The sequence below is a fragment of the Carya illinoinensis genome, chromosome 3, assembly GCF_018687715.1.
Source record: "Carya illinoinensis cultivar Pawnee chromosome 3, C.illinoinensisPawnee_v1, whole genome shotgun sequence".
Taxonomy (NCBI): Eukaryota; Viridiplantae; Streptophyta; class Magnoliopsida; order Fagales; family Juglandaceae; genus Carya; species Carya illinoinensis.
The window spans coordinates 19347455-19363006 of NC_056754.1; the positions used below are offsets into that span (position 1 = coordinate 19347455).

Sequence of the window (15552 nt, forward strand, 5' to 3'; positions counted from 1 at the left end):
AAAAATATAAAAAAAATAAATTAAAAAAATGACCTTTTTCAGTGGGTATTCGGTCGCCTTATTCGGAAGCCATAACAGTACTTTTTTTAATTAGTTTGGCCTGTTTTTATTTTATAAATTTTATAAATTATTTCATTTTATCTCATTTTAATATTAAAATATTATTTAAATACAAATAATTTTTACTTTCAAATTTTTAACTTTTTCAATTATCATTATTTAATCATTATAACTTTCTCAAACTTTCAAATAAAACATAAAAAAAGAGTAAACTTTTTCAAAATCCAAAAACAAAAACAAAAAAAGTATACTTTAACTATCTCCTAACTTTATAACTTTTTATTCAATTTTTTTCTCTCATTTTCAAAAACCCTATAAAAATCTTAACCCAAATTATTTCATTTCTATTCACAAATTATCTCACTACTATTTATAGATTTCTCATTTCATTTTATCTCATCTATACAACTTATATATATATATATATTGGAAAACCTCTTCAAGGTAGGCTCTTTGGACTCACCTCTGGAGAGTAAACATCAGTCCCATACATCGAACCATAAAAAGTTTCCCTGCACGGAACTGGTTAAATCGTTGACTTTTCACCAAGAGGTGTTGCCCAAAAGGATTATTTGCACTCATAAAGTGTTGAATCTTAAATCTTGAAGGGAGTGATACCTCAAGACCAATGGTTTCACCACTTGGGCCAACCCCTTGGGATTATCTCATCTGTGTAACTAAACGAGACATTAATGTTCCTTGAAATTCTAAAGGCCCTATTCAAATGTTGAGACGATCTCAACCCATTTCATATCATTTCATCTCAATATTCAAATACCATTCAAATAAAAATACTTTTGGTTTTCAATTTTAAATTTTAAAATTTTTCTTCTAATCATTACCTAATTATTATTAATTTTTCAAATCTCAAAATAAAAATAATATTAAAAAACTCTAACAATATTTTTACTTTATAATTGTTTTGCTACTATTTAACTTTCTCTCTCTCATTTTTTAAAATTCTATAAAATATATTAACTCAAATTATTTCACTATTATTCATATATTATTTTACTATCATTCACATATTTTTCATCTCAACATCCAAACGAAATCTAAATTTTTCCTATCCACCACTCACAAAGAGTGGGGTGGGGTGCCTTATTCCCAAGACCACTTGTCCTATATAAATTCCTTTGCACTGATTCTTCAATCGGGGTTATGGGTCATTTTGTTAGCCTCGCTCATATAATCAGTTATTATATTTTTAAATAGTAGTATAGAGCATAATATTTATATCATTTAAATAGTAAGATTTGATTAATTTAACTTTTATAAATTTTGACAACTTGCCATAATTCGATTCCCTTGAGGCTTGAGGAGTTATTAAATGTCTTTTACTATGAAAGAGATGCTCAAAGTTGTAAGGTGGCGTTATTTCTTAAAGAAAAATTCTGTCATCATCCTGATACCATATATTATATATTTTTTTCTCTTATTAAATAAGTGGTATATAGATGATAAGTATAAGAACTTAATTAATTTAGAAAACAAAATTAAAAGATAATATAATATATAATGCGTGAGAATGATAAATAATAAAACTATTTTATAAAACTATATTATGTATGCCTAAGCTTCTAGTAATATTCTTGTTTTTAATCATAGTCGCTTTAACTTCTCGTACACTTGGAGTGCCTGTCGGGCTAATTTCTTGCCGACATGCCCACTGTCCCACTACAAATAAACAATTAGAGAGAGATGGATGATATATACGAATAATATATTGTTCATGTAATGCACACATGGTCCATGCATGGAAAGAACTTAAGGGCATTATAAATTTAACAAGCCGCTTGTGATTCTCATGGTCCAATTAATAAAGTATCGATCCCTTTTTTTATTGGGTTTGTAATTGCATTTACAGGTTAGAATATGGTTCGAATGACAAATTGGAACAAGGCAAACGCCGCATTGAGGTTAGTGGATGAAGAAGAAAAGTTATATCTCGATTAGAATATCTCAATTGAACGATAGCAACTTATGCTGGGTATAAAATGTGTATCAGTATTTGGACAGTGAAATGAAAATTTTTAAATTTAAATTAAAGCTTAAAATATTATTTTTTTAATATTATTATTATTTTAAAATTAAAAAAATTAAATTAAAATTTAAAAAAAATTATAATAATAAAATAAAATAAAAGTTTTATACCTTATCTTACCTATAATCCATTCAAAATTTCATAATATTTTAAGGAAAATGTTTGTATACTCTTTCCATTTATTTCCTTAAAATAATTGCTGATAAAAAAAATTATTTAATATTTAAGAAAGTGATTTTAAGTATATTAATATTATTTTTTTAAAAAGAATGCGATACACTTACCAGTAAACGCTGAACGGCAATCGTCCATATTTAAAAAAAAAAAAATATAGTTGTAAGTATAATTATGTACTAATCCGTGCACTAATATGATGTGATTGGTCAAAAGGTAGATTTATTAAAAATAATGTTAATTTAAATTTTAAATATGAATAAATTAATATTGATATATAGATTAGTACGCGATTGTGTTTATATATAATAAAATTTTATTTTAAATTTTTTTATTAAAAGATGATAAGACTGGTGGGACAAGATATGACATAAAGTTGATAGGATGGATAAAACATAAGGCTACTATGAGTGGAAGACAAAAGTGGGAAAGAGGCAACATCGGTATCTATAACGAATAATTCTATTTGAATAGACTTATGTCTTTATACAATTTACATGAATTAATTTCGCATCGAGAATAATTGTAAAGAGCTTATAGAAGACTTGAAAGCTTGTATTTAACCTCATTTCTAGTAGATTTTGCATCCAACCATCATCGTAAAGAGAAGAGATGGTCAACCGAACCTACTGTAGAGCTTCTGATATGAAAAAATAATAATAATAACACACACCAACAATATAAAACCTTTAATTCATTATGAAGGAATTTGGGAAAATTCAAGTATACTATCTACCCGTATGTGAGGAATAAAGGAAAATATTAAGCTCACAGATGATTTCTACCGAATTTTTATTTTTTTCATTTTTTATTTTTACTTAATAATTAAGTAAACATTTTTAAATGAATTTGTAATTTTTTATTTTTAAAAAATATCTAAATAATTTTAAAAAATAGTGAAAGGAAAAATGGAAAATAAAAAATAAAGATTTATAGTGATCAATAAAGATTACCTGTCAAAATATTCTATGGACGTAGCAACGTCCTTTAATAAATTTACATTTACGGAGGCTCAGAGGAATGGTCACATCTTATGTTAGGTTTAAGGGAAGCAACAAAAGACTACATTGATTATAGGAATATGATATAGAGTTGCTAGTGATAAGATTTCTTACAATGTTTTAGAGTTAGAGACCATTTGAATTGAGAAACACTTTTAATCTATATCATTTTATCTCATTATTATAAATTTTTTAAATTTTGATATAAAATCTAATAAACAATTTAATATTTTTAAATCTCAAAATAATAATAATAATAATAATAATAATAAAGATAATATCATAATAATATTTTATTCAACTTTTAACTTTTATATAAAAACATCTCATCTCACTATCCAAACAATCTCTTAAAAGAAATAAACATAGTATGTAAATTCACTATTTTTAATATTGAGATCCGCATTACTCGAACAATATTTGAAATACACGAGTTGTCTATCTATTAGAATTATAGAAAATATTTAAATGAGAAAAATATAGAAAATCATAATCCATGTGGAACACATGATAATGCTAGCAACTCAATTACCTTTGCATCATATGTATTATCCTTGACATGGCATCCAGAATCAATTTTACTGCAGTTGGATCCCCAAAACCATGTTCCTTTATCTACTATTTTGAGTATTTTCGTAGTCTCTCTCGCATGTAAAAGCTTATCTGGTAACATCAATATTTTTTAGAGCTCGTTTGTTTTTACAATATATTCCATCTCATCGTATCTAATTTTTATAATTTTTTCAAATTTTTATATAAAATAAAATAAATAATTTAATTTTTTTAAATGTTAAAAAAATATATTTTAACAATATTTTATTCAATTTTTAATTTTTATCTCAACTCATCTTATTTTTAAAAATAAACGAGACATTAAACATCTCGTTTGAAACATATATCCTGACGATGAATGTGTCCGTACAAGGACAAATTTTGGGATATTGTCCCAGAACAAGAGAAGGGCTAGAAGGGCTTGTGCTATATATATATATTCAATTCAAAAGCGTTTGGTTATCTGAATTTATCAAAAATAAAATATGAGAAAATCTAGCCAACCCACGGTTCGTAAGCGCACGCCACACTCCTGACATGGCGACCCGGTCCGGGATACCCTATTGCCCAGATGACTAACACAAGAGAGGGGTTGAATTGAGTTGTATTAAAAAAAATAACAATTATAAATCAAATATATAATATAAAATATAAACAAAATATGAAATAACAATAAATATAAAGAGTAAAGGTAAGAGAGAAGCAAACTCAGTATGTTAACGAGGTTCGGCCTCACTGCCTACGTCCTCGCCTCAAGCTACCCCTTTAGGATTCCTAAATTCACTATTCAATCCTCCTTCAGGTGGAGATAGAAACCTATTACACCTTTGAACAACACCGCTACAAAGAATCCGTGTAGAACATCCTCTATACTTGCAATCACCTTACAAGTGGTGATTCAACTATTCCCCGTATAGAATACTTTCTACACGTACAAGGGTTTTACACACCCTTTTTTTGATACAAAAACTGATAGTGGGTAGGTTATCAGAAAACACTCCTCAATGAGTGAAATAAGAACAATACAGCACAAACTATATCTCTCAAAATGAATAAGGATTAAGGTTCAATGCTTAGAGAAGAGAGAATGAAAACTTTGAATGAATGTTGTATGCTCTGGATGTTGTGAATGTGAAGCTCTCAAATGATCTATTTATAGGCATATGAGACTTCATATTCAAATTTAAAAAGATTCACATGTCAAAGATAACATCATTCACTTTTTCAAAAAATTCAAATAAAAGGTTCTTCTTTTTCAATTGTCAAAGACAACATCATTCACTTTTTCAAAAAAATCAAACATAATCTTTTACTTTTGGCATATGACAAAATGAGCATACTTTCCTTTTCAAACAATTCAAACCTAATCTTTTACTTTTTGTATATGACAAAATGAGCACACTTTACTTTTCAAATTTTTTAAACAAAATCATCTACCTTTTGTATAAGTCTAAAAAAGCATCAATCACTTTTGAAAATATTCAAATAAAACATGCACATGTGAAAGATGACAATCAATCATCTTTAATATTTTCAAAGTTCAACCCTTTAATCAAAGCATGCACATGCAAAAGATGACAATCAATCATCTTTCAAAATTTTCAAATTTAATTTTCAAAAATATTCATACACATGTGAAAAATGTATTTTAATGTTTTATAATAAAATATTAATTTTGAGCATTAATCCTAATTTCGAATTTTAAAGAGCTTTACAACATTACTCTATAATTTTAATGTGAACTTGTTCCCTTCTTGCTCATGCTTATTTCCTTGATGTGCTTGACTTCATTGTGTAGACAACTTGAGCTTGAGACTTCTTTATTCTTTGAATTCATTTGTTATCATCAAAATCTATGTGTAAATATATAATTACACAAAACTTGAAATCTTGGGTTCAACAATCTCCCCCTTTTTGATGATGACAAATGCTTGATAGAACCTGAAACCTGTATTAATACTTAAGCTCCCCCTGAGAATGTGCGTTAGTTTTTCAAGCAAAAGTATAAATATAATTCCAAATATATATAATAAGTTTAGCAATTCAAACAATGTTAATGTTCTAGTCTAACACTTCTCCCCCTTTTGGCATCATTAAAAAGGATCCGCAACAAGTAAATGGACCTGAAGAAAACGGTGCGTTAGTAGACACTGTAGATAAATAAATAAATTTCATCCGTCCGTGACCCAACAAGTGCGGCTAGAGATTTGAAAAAATCGTCTGATGTTGTTGACAAACGAGATTGAAGGCTCCGAGTTTCTAAAAAATGTCATTTTCACCGATCGGGAAAAAATACATTACTCTTTGACTTGGATGATAGCTTGTCTTATTCTTTATGCTATCTCTATAAAATCAATCCCGAAGTTCATCCAATCCGCATCAAGTTTTCATCTCATCTCTATAACTCATCTATATTCCTTCAACATTCTCGTTTTAAGCCTTCTATTCTTTTCTCAATGGCTCATTCTTCTAACATTTCTCTAGATCCATCCATGAGGCATTCTGCATCTCAACCTCCTGTCCTTTCTGCAGCTGCCATTGGTGCCATGTTGCAGCAGGAAAATAATAATCTGACTAATAAGTCAGATTCTGATGCTATTTATGACTTGGTGAGTCTTGGGACTCGCTACTCTTCCTCTATTGTTGTTTTTTCTCAGCGGCTACAAGCCAAAAATCATGAAGTTGAAAGGCTCAAAGAACAAATTGTTGTACTTCAACGAATTGTTCAAGAGTCTCATATAAGGGAAGGAATCATTCGGCAGAAGAATAAACAGTTGAAATCTTTATTAGATTCTTCATTCCGCTTGCCGGTTCCCATGGATAAGTATGACATGATATTGTATGAAGAGAATGAGCGTCTCAAACATGAGGCTAAGAATCTCAAGTTTATGTAAAAGTATTTAAAAAATCTATCTCTATTTTTATTGATTCTCGTCTATCTTTTAAGAGATATTCATAGCATGTATCATACCTATTTCTCTTCTGATCATACATAATCTATCTTCTGGTAAAGGCTTTGTGAAAATATCTGCTAACTGATCGTGTGTGTTTGTGAATTCTAGTACTATATCGCATTTCTGCACATGATCTCGAAGAAAATGATATCTTATTTCAATATGCTTAGTTCTAGAATGTTGTATTGGGTTCTTTGAAAGATTTATAGCACTTGTATTATCACATTTGATTGGAATGTGATTATACTTGAGTTTAAAATTTTCAAGTTGTTGTTTCATGTAGAGAACTTGAGCACAACAACTACCCGCAGCAACATATTCTGCCTAAGCAGTAGATAGTGCAACAGAATTTTGTTTTTTACTAAACCAGGAAATTAATGCATGACCTAAGAAATGGCATGCTCCACTAGTGCTTTTTCAATCTATTTTACAGCCAGCATAATCTGCATCTGTGTAGCTAATTAGATCGAAAGATGTATGCTTAGGGTACCATAATCCTAAGTTAATTGTACCACTAAGATATCTAAGAATACGCTTAACTGCAATTAAATGTGATTCTTTTGGAGATGATTGAAAGCGTGCACATAAGCACACACTAAACATAATATCTGGTCTACTAGCTGTTAAATATAATAAGCTACCAATCATACCTCGATATATTTTCGAGTCAACTGGCTTACCGGATTCATCTTTATCAAGTTTAGTTGATGGGCTCATTGGTGTTCCAATTTCCTTAGCATTTTCCATCCCAAACTTCTTCAGTAATTTCTTAATATATTTTGATTGATTGATGAATGTCCCACTTTTTGCTTGCTTAATTTGCAATCCGAGAAAGAATGTAAGTTCTCCCATCATGCTCATCTCAAATTCTTCCTGCATAGTCTTAGCAAAAACTTGACACATATTTTCATTAGTAGCACCGAAAATTATATCATCAACATAAATCTGAATCAAAAGAATATCATCATTTTCATATTTAATGAAAAGAGTTGTGTCAATTTTTCCTCTTGAAAAACCTTTTTCAATCAAGAAACCACTGAGTCTCTCGTACCAAGCTCTAGGAGCTTGTTTAAGTCCATATAGTGCTTTTGTGAATTTGAAAACATGATTTGGAGAAATACGATTTTCAAAACCTGGAGGTTGCTCAACATATACCTTTTCATTTATAAAACCATTTAAGAAAGCACTTTTAACATCCATTTGAAAAAGTTTGAAATCTTTATAACAAGCATATGCAAGTAGCATTCGAATAGCTTCTAATCTTGCGACTGGTGCATATGTCTCATCATAATCGATTCCTTCTTATTGATTAAAACATTGGGCTATAAGTCGAGCCTTATTTCTAGTTATGACTTCGGACTCATCTTTCTTATTTCTAAAAACCCATTTTGTTCCAATAATAGTATGATTTTTGGGTCTAGGAACAAGTGTCCAAACATCATTTCTTTCAAATTGATTCAAGTCTTCTTGCATAGCTAGAATCCAAGATTCATCAAGAAGTGCGTCATCAATATTTTTGGGTTCAATGTGAGATAGAAAAGCAGTATAATTGCAAATATTTCTAAGAGATGATCGAGTACTTACACCTTGTGAAGGTTCTCCCAAAATTTGTTCCACTGGATGATCTTTCACAAATTTCCACTGTTTGGTTGCATCTTGTATTAAATTTTGATGATCTTTCCTGATGGCTCCATGTTGAACTTCCTCTATTGTTTTCTCTTTGTTGAGATTGAGACTTTCCGTATTATTTATACCTCCTGTTTCTTCATCAATAGATTTCTTGGAGAGTGGAGAATTAGATTCATCAAATACTACATGCATAGATTCTTGTACAGTCAAAATCTTTTTATTGAATACTCTATATGCTTTACTATTAGTAGAATACCCGAGAAAGATACATTCATCAGATTTTGCATCAAACTTGCCTAAATTATCCCTGTCATTCAAAATAAAACATTTGTATCCAAATACATGAAAGTAACCAATGTTGGATTTTTTCTCATTCCAAAGCTCATAGGGGGTTTTATCTAACTTAGACCTTAGCATAACTCTATTTATAACATAACATGCAGTACTTACCGCTTCGGCCCAAAAATAATTAGGCAAGTTGTTCTCATTGAGCATTGTTCTTGCCATCTCTTGAAGAGATCTATTTTTCCTCTCTACTACCCCATTTTGTTGATGAGTTCGAGGAGCAGAAAAATTATGCACAAAACCATTTTCATCACAAAAAGTTTCAATATTTTTATTAACAAACTCTTTTCCCCTTTCATTTCGGATACTTGAAATAGTATAGCCCTTTTCATTTTGAATTCTCTTGCATAACTTGGTAAAGGCATTATGTGCCTCATCTTTATGAGCAAGAAAAATGACCCAAGTATATCTAGAGAAATCATCAACAATAACAAATGCATAATATTTTCCTCCTAGACTTGCAACTCTATTTGGTCCAAAAAGATCCATGTGTATCAGTTACAATGGTCTAATAGTGGAAATATGTTTCTTAGTTTTAAAAGAAGTTTTTGTTTGTTTACCAAATTGACATGCATCACAAATTTTGTCTTTAAGAAAAAATGTTTTTGGTAAACCTCTCACAAGATCATTTTTTGAAAGTTTGGAAATAAGTTCCATGTTGGCATGACCTAATCTTCTATGCCATAACCAACTAGTTTCATTTTGAGCTGAAAAGCAAATAGCATCTTGTGAGGTAATTTCTTCAAAATCAATTGTATAAACATTATTGTTTCTAAAAGCAATAAAACAAATATTACAATCATGATCATTCAAAATAATGCACTTATCCATTTTGAAAGTAACTGTAAATCCTTTATCACATAATTGACTTATACTCAAAAGATTATGTTTTAGACCTTCAACAAGTAGAACATCTTCAATTATGAGAGAAGATTAATTACCAATTTTGCCTATTCCCAGGATCTTCCCTTTCGAGTTGTCTCCAAATGTCACGTGTCCTTCTTCTTTAGATCTAAGATCAAAGAACTTAGTCTTGTCTCCGGTCATATGTCTTGAACATCCACTATCTAAAAACCATTTATTTTTACTTGTGGAAGATTTCATGCATACCTATAAAAACAATTAAAATGATTTTTCTTGGTACCCAAGTTCTTTGGGTCCTTTATTTATTAGTATTAGAAGAAACAAGATTTTTAGGTACCCATATGGCCCTAATAGTCATTGTATGATTTCTTCTAATAGGACAAGTATGATAATTATGACCATTTCTATTACAAAAATTGCAAATAGCTTGTGACATATATGAAAAACTTAAATGATTATAATAATATCCTTTTTTGACAAAATTATTTTTATGAAAAGAATTTTGAATATTAGTCTTTGATGTAGAATGATTATCAAAGAAATTTTTATAAGGTTTGTATTTTTGTTTTGGCATATATCCCAAACCTGCCTTGTCAAAAAGACATCTTTGACTACCAAGAAGTTTTTTAAAATTTTTTTTTCCATTCGTAAAGTTTTCAACAATATTTTCTAAATCGGTTTTCTTCTTATTCAATTCAAGATTTTCATCTTTCAAAATGATACTTTCTTTTCTTAAAATTTCAATTTCGTTTGTTAAAGAAGAATTTTTCTTTTTCAAAGCAGTATACTTGATACCCAATTTTTCAAATTCCTCATATACCTCTTCTAAAACATTATGCAATTCTTCATATGAAGGATCTTCAATATTATCAAGATTTGTTACCTCAATGTCATCTTTAGCCATAAGACAAAGATTTGCTAATTCTTCATTGCTTGCTTCACTATCCGAGCTACTTGAATCATCATCCCATGTAGCTTTCATTGCTTTCTTGCCCTTGTTTCGATCTTTCTTTAGCAGAAGACAATCTGGTTTGATATGACCAGGTTTATTGCATTTATAACAAATTAAAGTATCATTTTTACCTAAATCTTTCTTGGAAAACTTTTTGAAGGATTTCCTCGGAGGAGTTTTATTTTTCTTCAAGAACCTCTGAATTCTTCTTGTTATCATCGCAACTTCTTTATCTTTATCTTCATTTTCCTCATCTTCATCATTTTCACTTTCATGAGGAACAGCTTTAAGTGCTAAGCTCTTCTTTGGCTTACCTTCTTCTTCTCCTCTTTTCAATGTGTACTCATGGGTGATAAGTGATCCGATGAGTTCATTGACTTCGAGCTTCTTGAGGTCTCTAGCTTCAAGAATCGCTGTAACTTTTGATTCCCAACGTTTTGGTAAAGAGTTAAGAATTTTTCTTACTATCTCCACCTTGGAATAAACTTTGCCAAGAGCTGTCAAACTGTTTATGATGTTAGTAAAACGAGTGTGCATACTAGAAATTGATTCATCATCATTCATCTTAAACATTTCATATTCATGAGTAAGAATATAAATTTTTGATTCCTTGACTTGCGAAGTTCCTTCATAAGTTACTTCCAAGTTATCCCAAATTTCCTTTACCGTAGCGCAATTCATTATTCTATTAAACTCATTTCCATTAAGAACATTATATAATAAATTCATAGCAGTTAAATTTAAAGTATAAAGTCTATCGTCTTCACGATCAAACTCTTCTTCTTCCTTTTTGACCTTTACTCCATCAACTACTTTTGTTGGAATATAAGGTCCATTTACAATACATTTCCAGATTTCTTTACCTTGAGCTTGAAGAAATATTCTCATTCTAACTTTCCAGAATGAGTAATTATCTCCACAAAAGAGTGGAGGCCGACTGCTAGATTGACCTTCACCAAATGAAGCTGCAATGTTAGCCATAAGATCTTAACTCAAAAGATAGTTAATCTTATAATAGAGCTCTTAGCTCTGATACCAATTGTTGCCCATATGACTAACACAAGAGGGGGGTGAATTGAGTTGTATTAAAAAAAATAACAATTATAAATCAAATATATAATATAAAATATAAACAAAATATGAAATAACAATAAATATAAAGAGTAAGGGTAAGAAAGAAGCAAACTCAGTATGTTAACGAGGTTCGGCCCCACTACCTACGTCCTCGCCTCAAGCTACCCCTTTAGGATTCCCAAATTTACTATTCAATTCTCCTTCAGGTGGAGATAGAAACCTATTACACCTTTGAACAACACCGCTACAAAGGATCCGTGTAGAACATCCTCTATACTTGCAATCACCTTACAAGTGGTGATTCAACTATTCCCCGTATAGAATACTTTCTACACGTATAAGGGTTATACACACCCTTTTTTTGATACAAAAACTGATAGTGGGTAGGTTATCAGAAAACACTCCTCAATGAGTGAAATAAGAACAATACAGCACAAACTATATCTCTCAAAATGAATAAGGATTAAGGCTCAATGCTTAGAGAAGAGAGAATGAAAGCTTTGAATGAATGTTGTATGCTCTGGATGTTGTGAATGTGAAGCTCTCAAATGATCTATTTATAGGCATATGAGACTTCATATTCAAATTTAAAAAGATTCACATGTCAAAGACAACATCATTCACTTTTTCAAAAAATTCAAATAAAATGTTCTTCTTTTTCAATTGTTAAAGACAACATCATTCACTTTTTCAAAAAAATCAAACCTAATCTTTTACTTTTGGCATATGACAAAATGAACACACTTTCCTTTTCAAACAATTCAAAACTAATCTTTTACTTTTTGTATATGACAAAATGAGCACACTTTACTTTTCAAATTTTTCAAACAAAATCATCTACCTTTTGTATAAGTCTAAAAAAGCATCAATCACTTTTGAAAATATTCAAATAAAACATGCACATGTGAAAGATGACAATCAATCATCTTTAATATTTTCAAAGTTCAACCCTTTAATCAAGGCATGCACATGCAAAAGATAACAATCAATCATCTTTCAAAATTTTCAAATTTAATTTTCAAAAATATTCATGCACATGTGAAAAATGTATTTTAATGTTTTATGATAAAATATTAATTTTGAGCGTTAATCCTAATTTCGAATTTTGAAGAGATTTACAACATTACTCTATAATTTTAATGTGAACTTGTTCCCTTCTTGCTCATGCTTGTTTCCTTGATGTGTTTGACTTCATTGTGTAGACAACTTGAGCTTGAGACTTCTTTATTCTTTAAATTCATTTGTTATCATCAAAATCTATGTGTAAATATATAATTACACAAAACTTGAAATCTTGGGTTCAACATACCCAATTCGGTTTAGTGAATTAAATGAAACCCAAAAGCCCTTCATTCTCCCCCGTCGCCTCAGACCCCTGTTCCCCTCACTCTTCTCTCTCACCAAAACGCGAAGACCTCCTTGTTTCCCGAACCCTAGAAAACCCATTACGGCTTCTCCCTGTCTCGAGGCTCTTCTCCCTGTCGAACCAGAACAGTTAGCTCGTCTCTCCTTCAGCCTGGAGCCGTGCGGACTAGAATCCTCGTCAAAGGTACTTTTTTTTCCCAGTTCTTTGTATCTCTCCGATTTTGCATTTTTGTTTTTGCTCTCTCACCCATGCGCTCTCTCTCTCAGCCCTTCTCCGTTTCATCCCCGAGCCGCTGGACCACTTCGGAGTGAAGGTATATTTTTTCTTTCCAGTTCTGTTCTATGAGAGATTCTGTGTATTTCCTCTTCTGCATTTTTTTTTTTGCTCTCTTACCCATGCGCTCTCTCTCTCAGCCCTTCTCCGTTTCATCCCCGAGCCGCTGGACCACTTCGGAGTGAAGGTATAATTTTTTTTTTCCAGTTCTGGTCTATGAGAGATTCTGTGTATCTCCGATTCTGAATTTTTTTTTTTTGCTCTCTTACCCATGCGCTCTCTCTCTCAGCCCTTCTCTGTTTCATCCCGGAGCCGCTGGACACATCTCCCTCACCCCCTTGAGCTGAAGAAATCGTCGTCAAAGGTATGTTTTTTTTATCCAATTGGTTTTAAAGTTTTACGTTTGAATGCTGAATGTCTGTCTCTCAGTGTTTCTGTATGTTTTTGTGGAGCCACACTTTAATGGGACTTACTTCTCAGTCGCACATGTTAAGGGCCTTTCCTTTAGAAATTAGGTTAAAGAGCCAAATTTTGGGAACTGCAAGTCTGTATCATTGTCCCTTTCCTTTCTTCAAATTTTGGGAAGTTCTGAATTACAGTTTTGGCAAGTCTGTATCGTTTCTATGGTACAATGCAGAAGAGAAAAATGAGCATTTTTTTTACTTAGACGATGCTGATTTATTACATTTTGTATCGTTTCTATGTATCCTCTAAATAAATTAGCATTTTTTTTACTTTTATTCCAAATAACAAACTTCGTCGAACTAGGTTTTTACATCCATTGTAAATTACATTTTGTTTTTGTAAAAGCTCTCTGTTATGAACTGTGTTAAGTGTTGAATGTAAAATAATTGCCAATTAGAAAGTTAGCAAATTTGCCAAAACTGTGTTGATATCAGATATGTTTGTTTAGTTGTAGCTAATGGTTCTGTGTGTTTTATTTGGTATTTTAATAAATTATATGCCTCTGCTTGGATGTATAAAACAATGGCTATACTGATCTCATTGTATGCTAGTTACTGCAATGGCTTACCATATATGAATTTTTTAACTCGTTAAGCCTTATTAATGATCGAAATATTGAGTGGACTAGATTATCACCATCATTCTGCCATAACATTATCATTTGTATATTGTCAATGAAAAATATTTAATTTAAAGGTGGCCTGGATGTCTCTCTTCCTTTTGTTGGCTTATTAAATCAATTTTCAAAATGCTAAGTTTAATTGATAGACACAATTAATATTTTAACACTGTTAGCTTTGAATTGAGCATTGACTGCATACAATGCTGATTTTGAAATCATGAAGGAAGATGTTAGAGATTGTCCAAAACAACGTCTATATTTTACCTGATTTCTTCATGATATTTTTGCTATTATATATAACCTGATTTTTTTGGCTGAAAGTAGTCATTGCGTTCGATATTGCTATGGCATCGAGTCAATCATCATCCTCTGTAATTAATTGTGATGAAATTGAATTACCGAGTTGTTGGTGTGATTTGAAATCGCCATTAAAGATCTCCCACACCCACAAAAATCCTGGAAGGAAATTTTATGCTTGTCCGAAATATTACACGGTAATTAACCTCTCCCTTTTTTGGATTGGATTGCTTTTGAATGCATGTACAAAAATATTTAGTAATTGAGCTTGAAATTCTTGAATTGTCCACAGCTAGAACCAAGATGTCAATTCTTCATCTGGGAAGATATATTTCAATCAGTGGTACATGAGAATGTAAACAAGATAAGAGAGAATGAACTTCGGAAGATGGAGGATGCTTTATTGTTGCGTGAATATGAAGCTCAAAAAGAAAAGGACAAACTAGTAGAGAGAGAGCAAATGCTTAACAAGCAAGAGGGCGAACTTGGGAGAAGGATAGTAGAGAATAGGATTGGTCGTATTTTCTTGTGTCTATTTTGGATTGTATCTCTTGTAATAGTTTGGTTCTAAATGTAGATGTGTCACGAAATGTTTTAGATGTAAATAACTTTATCTTATCCTCTCGGTGTATAATTATGACAGATGATTGTGGATATTATTTTTGCATCTTTGTAAGTAAGGTGGGGCAAGATTTTTGGACAGATAAAATCAACTTGCCAAGATTTTGGTTGTGAATATCATTTGGTTTTGTAAGGACTAAAATGGAGTGTTTTTAGTAGAAAAGCCTATTTATGAACTTGTCAGATACAAGCATATTATAATTTGAACTCATATTTGTGCCTGGTTTAAAGCTGTCTGTTTATTCAGTGGGGGCAAGGA

General features: G+C 30.9%; 1 long non-coding RNA gene across 1 annotated transcript; it reads left to right on the forward strand.

The window, feature by feature from the left end:
• Nucleotides 1-14421: 14421 nt before the first annotated feature.
• On the forward strand, nt 14422-15290 carry LOC122305623. The gene is made up of 2 exons (XR_006241176.1): nt 14422-14869; nt 14965-15290. It is a non-coding gene; the product is annotated as an uncharacterized LOC122305623 (long non-coding RNA).
• The last annotated feature ends 262 nt before the right edge of the window (nt 15291-15552 follow it).